This window comes from Ursus maritimus, unplaced genomic scaffold (genome assembly GCF_017311325.1).
Source record: "Ursus maritimus isolate PB19 unplaced genomic scaffold, ASM1731132v1 scaffold_10, whole genome shotgun sequence".
In the NCBI taxonomy this organism is placed as follows: Eukaryota; Metazoa; Chordata; class Mammalia; order Carnivora; family Ursidae; genus Ursus; species Ursus maritimus.
This window is the reverse complement of record NW_024423344.1, coordinates 49,663,418-49,669,815: the sequence shown is the minus strand read 5'-3', so window position 1 is coordinate 49,669,815 and position 6,398 is coordinate 49,663,418.

Below are 6,398 nucleotides of genomic sequence, written 5' to 3'. Positions count from 1 at the left end.
AAGATGAGGCGATGTGGACTCCTAGTACAACGTCGAGAACATCCCTCATAACTCAGCTTTTCTTATGTACGTCCACTGAAATGTTGCGCTAGCTCTTCTCTGCTTCAGAAATAATTTTAGAACATTGTTACAGTGTGGGTGCTTATCAAATATCTAATAGAGAAATTATTATATGAGCTATTCTTTTTGAACCTTTGCTTGATACAGAATGCACCTGATTGAGGGTTTCAGCATAAACACTCAGTGTCATATTAAATTTAACCTCAGAATGAAGTTTCTCAATTTCTCTCTTTCAAAGGCAGATTTTGCTTAAGGGTGTTGAGATTCCAAGAAGGTTATAAGGTGATACATATTGTTATAAACACACACGTTCCATTTTTTTAAATGTTTGAAGGAGTCGAGATCCAGTTTTTACAAGGTTATAAAGTGATATATATTGGCGCTCACACGCATGTGCACCCACACCCACAAGATTAAGTTGAGAAGCTGTCCTAATGAGTGGAATAGTATTTAGTTAATTTGTCAATTTCTTCTTTGGGGATGGGATGCTCCATTTTGAGTAGCAGTACACTTGAAATTGTTTAAATTGTAAAATTCTCGATGTCCTAGAGGACTTTGACCTCCACACCCTGCTCTGTAATTAATAACACTGTATCGTACATATGTCTAAGATTGAATCTATCATGTGTTGTTATAATATTAACCTACCTATTTACTTTATCTGGTTCTTTTTATTTGTTAATGTGGTGCAAACATCCCTCTGAATTAGTGTTCTTGTATTTTTTGGGTAAATAACCAGCAGTGCAATTACTGGCTTGTAGGGTAGTTCCATTTTTTATTTTTCGAGGAACCTCCATATTGCTTTCCACAATAGCCGCACCAGTTTGCATTCCCAGCAAGAGGGGGAATCTTCACTTTTCTCCACATCTTCCCCAAAACTTGTTTCTTTGTATGTCTTCTTCAGAGAAATGTCTGTTCATGTCTTCTGCCAATTTTTTTCTGCCCATTTTTAATTAGATTATTTGTTTTTGGGGTGTTGAGTTGTATTGAGCAGAGTAACTTTTAAAAAAATCTAAGTTGGTTAAATCACTCTACAGCTAACCCCCTTTTTGATTGTCCATTAAATTTTGAGTATCTTACTATGACTTATGAAGCCCTGAAGGGTCTACCTCCCCTATCACTATCATATCACGTATTATGTAACTGTCTTTAACACCCTGTGCCAGGTTTCTTCAATGTCTTGCTTTGTGCTTTCCTGTGTTTGACCTTTTACTTGTGCTCTTCTCTGTATCAGAAATTTCTTCATATTTGTAGGAGCCCTTTTGGATGGTCTGAACCCATCCTGGTCATTCTTCTTTGTTGTACTAGTCAAAATTTGTATTATGTATTTATATCTTGGTTTCTTGAGTAGTGGGCATAATTTCACTCATCAAACTCACTTTCTCTATTTCCTTTAAATTAACCTAATTCTGACATTGAGCCTCTATCACATTCTACCTGCTTGTTAGGAAATTTCATCTTGGTCATAACTAAATTTTTTTCCTCTTCTCTTTCATGGTAGCACCTATGAGCTTTATGTCATATTTGGGAAAAGGGGGAGAAAGCCTGTAAGCACCAGTCTATCCTGGCAAAAACACCCATCATCCAAGGCTATAATGTTCCCTTGAAATGTGGTGGCTCCTACGTTTTATGTCATGTACAGGGCACATGGCAAATCTAAAAACCCTAATGTCTCTAGGACGCTAACACCTCCTCCAAGTCTGACCAACTTCTTGGAGCGCTGCCACAGAATAGCGATTTGTACTCCCCGTTCCAAAGTCCTTTATTCGTTTTCTTCTTGCCCAGCCTGGGAAAGCGACCTATTCAATTTTAGGGCAGCATCCACTTTACTTAATTTTAAATACCATTAGTGGGCTTAGGCTTTTGGAACAAAATCGAAACAGTCTTGTCATCTACTTCTACTTCCTACCTTGCCTCAAACCTCCATCACTTAATGAACACAGAGCCTGCTGCTTCTTAAAGCTGATGAAGTAGGAAAAGGAGAACAGACATGGAGACAATCTCACTTGTTGTTATCACAGGATAATATCCTTCCATGCTAATTTCTTTTCTGTTACAGCTTTTAATTATCCTTCCCAACTCCTCAGGCAGTAAGTCTTATGAAAGAGAGAACTGTTGTCATCTTCATCAATATGTAGCTACCAACTCATACGGTGTCTTGTACAAAGTAGACACTCAAAATGTTGTGTTAAATAAATGAATAAAATAATAAGCATTAAGTAAATATTTATTTTATTCCCATTGCTGGAAACATTTCTTCACAGAGTACATAGTTAATAAATAATGAATAAATGTAAGAGAAGGTTGACAATGGGATGCAGCATCAAGACATTGCAGGTCATGTCACACAACCTTGAGCCAGCTGGGTTGGTAAGATTCAACGAAGTATGCTGAATATGTGAAACTAAGCTTTGATCTAGTCGTAGCACTAATAACAAATAAAAATCAGCAGGTAAGTCTCCTTCTCTCTCTTCTATGTCCTTGATTCTTTCGATTCAAGTTGACTATCCCCGGTCTCTATTAAGACTTTGCCTTGATTTTTTCGCAGTGGTTCTGGGCTTATGCGAAACTTCACTTTGAGATGGTGATCAAAGAAGTATATAGTATGGGGCGCCTGGGTAGCGCAGTCGTTAAGCGTCTGCCTTCGGCTCAGGGCGTGATCCCGGCGTTCTGGGGTCGAGCCCCACATCAGGCTCCTCCGCTGGGAGCCTGCTTCTTCCTCTCCCACTCCCCTGCTGTGTTCCCTCTCTCGCTGGCTGTCTGTCACATAAATAAATAAAAAGAAGTGTATAGTATGAGATTGGTAAAAGAGTGAAATTAATTGACCTAGTTAGGTAAATACTCCAAACAATGGTATGAACTCATACAACACGGAGCATCTTTTTTATAAAGAAGAACCAGAAAGGACTGTTGTATTGATAAGAGTTCTTTTAAAAGAAACATACAGTATTAAGGAGAACATGCGTTATGATTAGACATATTCATGACCTAGAAAATTCATTTTTTATTCCTTTTTGAAAAAGAAAATTATTATCTCATGCTTACCCTAGAAAAGAACAAGTATAAAAACTTCCCTTCTTGCTGCAGAGCACTCTGCACATGCTGTTATAGAAACACCATATTATCAAGGAAATGTTTATTCGTATACAAGTGAGATGGGATTTGGTCTTAATGAACATTCTATCTGCAGTGCCAAACGCAATGCCCAAAACTTTACTATAATTACATACTTTTGAACTCAAATGGCTGAGCAAACATGTTCATCTTATCAAATAATATTAACCTACCTGTTTACTTTTCTGGTTCTTTTTATTTGTTAATGTGGATTATTGTGGTGTCATTTTCTTATTTCAACACAGATTTGCCCTGCCTTCCTCCTGAGTTGTTATTTTCAAATACGTTACATTTCCATTTGTTATAGGCTTAATAGTACAATCATATACATATTGTTTTATACAGTCACTTTTTAAATATGTTAAGGGAAGAAAGGATTAAAGATCCTGAACAAGGGTGTGCTTTTCTAAGCTAATGGTCATGAGAACCATGTTTAATCTGGTCAGTCATATTTTCTACATTTTATTTGTGCTGAATCAAACGTTCAGATCCATATGCCATGCTGTTTGGTCAGACCACACTATGAACTTGTGGAAGGATGGACGGTGTTCAGTGAGTAAGTAAATACATGCCTATTGACTGTCAGGTGACCATAAAATGGTGCCTTTTGGCTCTACAGATTTTATAATGCTTTCTCACTAACTTTTCTCAATAACCATGACATAATTTCCTTCACCTGCAAATAATGAGGTGAAGTCACACCTGAACATATGACAGGAAAAGATGCAAGTATAAACACTGAAGGAGAAGCGTGACTGTGTAGCCTTGCATTTAGCGGGAAGTGCCACATCATTAGCTCTCCCTACCCACTCTTTATCTTACTTTCAGTCATGCCTCACTTGTATTTTGCAAATCTTCTCTCCCAGGCTGTGGCTTGTCCTTTCATTTTCTTAACAGCATTCTTAAAGAGCAGAAAATTTTAATATTGTAGAAGTCCCATTTATCAAGTTTTTTCTCTTCAATAGCACATGCTTCTTTGTTTCTAAGGACTTTTTTCCCAACCTAATAGAAAAGATTTTCTCTTATGTTTTCTTCTAAAATTTTCCCATTATTTTTTATAATTTTCAGCACACAGGTTTTGAAGTTACTCTGTTAGGTTATAATTAAGAATTTCATATTTTATGGTTCTCTTGTAAATGGCACTATTTATAAAAATTTTAATTTCTGACTATGCATTGACAGGATATGGAAAAATTAAAAAAATTGATATTTAATTTATTCAATTAATCTACTTGATTTGATTATTTAATAATACCTTTATTATTCAACCTTGCTAAATTCATGTATTAGTTCTACTGATTACTTTTTTTTTTATAGATTTGGGACTTCCTATTTAGATGATCATGTCATCTGTGACAAAAAACTGTTTATTTCTTCCCTTCTCATTTTTATGCCTTTTTTCCCCCCTTGCCCTAATGCAATGATTAGGATCTCTAGAACAACACTGAATAGAAGTGATAAGAGCAGTTTCTCGCCTTATTTCCTTTTCTTAATAAATGTATTCAATTAAAAATATGAAAATATTAAACAATATCAGAGTAGCATGTAGTCCCAGATCTACCGTTAAGTAATTGTGTATGGGCTGAGATATATATTTCTCCTTTACTTTATTGCAATGAATAGCCCCAAGCATGAAAAGTATTTATTTAATACCAAATTGAATAACATAGTTATAGTATGAAATAGAATATCAGATTTCTTGGCAGTAATATGTATTTATATAAATGGAATAGAAAAATGCCTGAGTCCTGATTTAGTTTCCTGGTTGATGGACATTTCAGGGTACATCCTTGCTTATACGTCTTACTCGACATTACTTAAATTTTATTGCCTCATCACATATTGCGTATACATAAAACGTGTTCAGATAATTACAAATCTAAAGTTAAAAATATCAGACTTTGTTGTAAGTCAATTAAAAATAGTTATCTACTTGCATCGTTTTAGTCCCTGAGGACCCTGCCTCCTAAGATTGCGGCTGGTGGGTGACAAAGAAGATATGTATCGCATTATAAATGATAACATTAGCTTTATGGTTTCAAATGAGCTTTTTATGGGTTTAACTTGTGAGAATTAATTTATTAAGTCTGGATGTCTTTGAGTAAACTAATGCAATTAAAAATTTCTTACCCTGAAGGGCTAAAATCAGCCTTTAGATGATGATGATCCCACCCAGAATGTGTCCCTAGCCTCATTGTTTTTTCATAAAAAATTCCTAAAACATTGTCAGTTCAATAGGGAATTTAAAAAATTAATGTGTTTTTTCTTTTCATACCTGCTTGAATGTGATTTGGTTTTTTTTCGCTTTCAGCCAGAGCGATCTATTATCTCAGGAAGATAAGGATTGTAATAATTAGGAAGTCAAAAATAGTCAATTTCAACTTTGACAAAACAGGATCTTATAGCCCAGACAGGCCGTAGTTCTGAAAGCCTTGCTGTATTAGAAGAAAAAAACTTCTGTAAATTGTAAAAGCTTTTCTTTACATAGCAAAAGTTGGTTATCTGAAGTGAGATTTCAAGCCATAACTAGTAAGAACTCAAGATATGCCGAGGTTGAACATGAAATGTCTTCTTAAAAAAGAAATAAAAATAACTAAATGTTTTTAAATTAAATTTTTTTATTTTGCTGAGAACATTCAAGTTCTGCTCTCTTAGCCAATTTCCACGAGGAGTTTTTGTCACGGTGAAGTGTGGAGAAGGCAGGGACTCAGAGGAAATGAGAAGAGGATGGACTTTCTCCCTGGCCGCTCAGGAAAGCAGCCCTCACAGCCCTGCCTCCCCTTCTCCAGCCTTTCTCTTCCACAGCCTGGTCTTGGCTGTGGGCCCTGAGACGAGGGAACTCCAGGGGGCACTTCAGAAGCTCGGGGAGGAGACTAGCCACTCCAGGAGCCCCCTGGCCAGCATCCCCCTCAGAGCTTCTGCAGGTGAGAGAAACAGTGGTGCAGCATGTTTAGGGGGACAGAGGCCTTAGGATGATGCACTGAGTAAATCTCAGCTCTCACTGGAGCGTGTGGCCTCCACAGGTGCCTTCATGGCCTGAGGGGGTCGTATAAGATCAACGAGGTTAAAATTAGGCTGATAGCTGCTGAATGGACCCACAAAACCGTTGTGGCTACATGTGAGGACTTCCACAGTGCCACTGACTGGGGAGACTGGCCAACAGTGAGAGGGGCTTGATGCCTTTGGAGGCACTTAGCTTGCCTTGCCCTGGCTGAGGAAGTCAT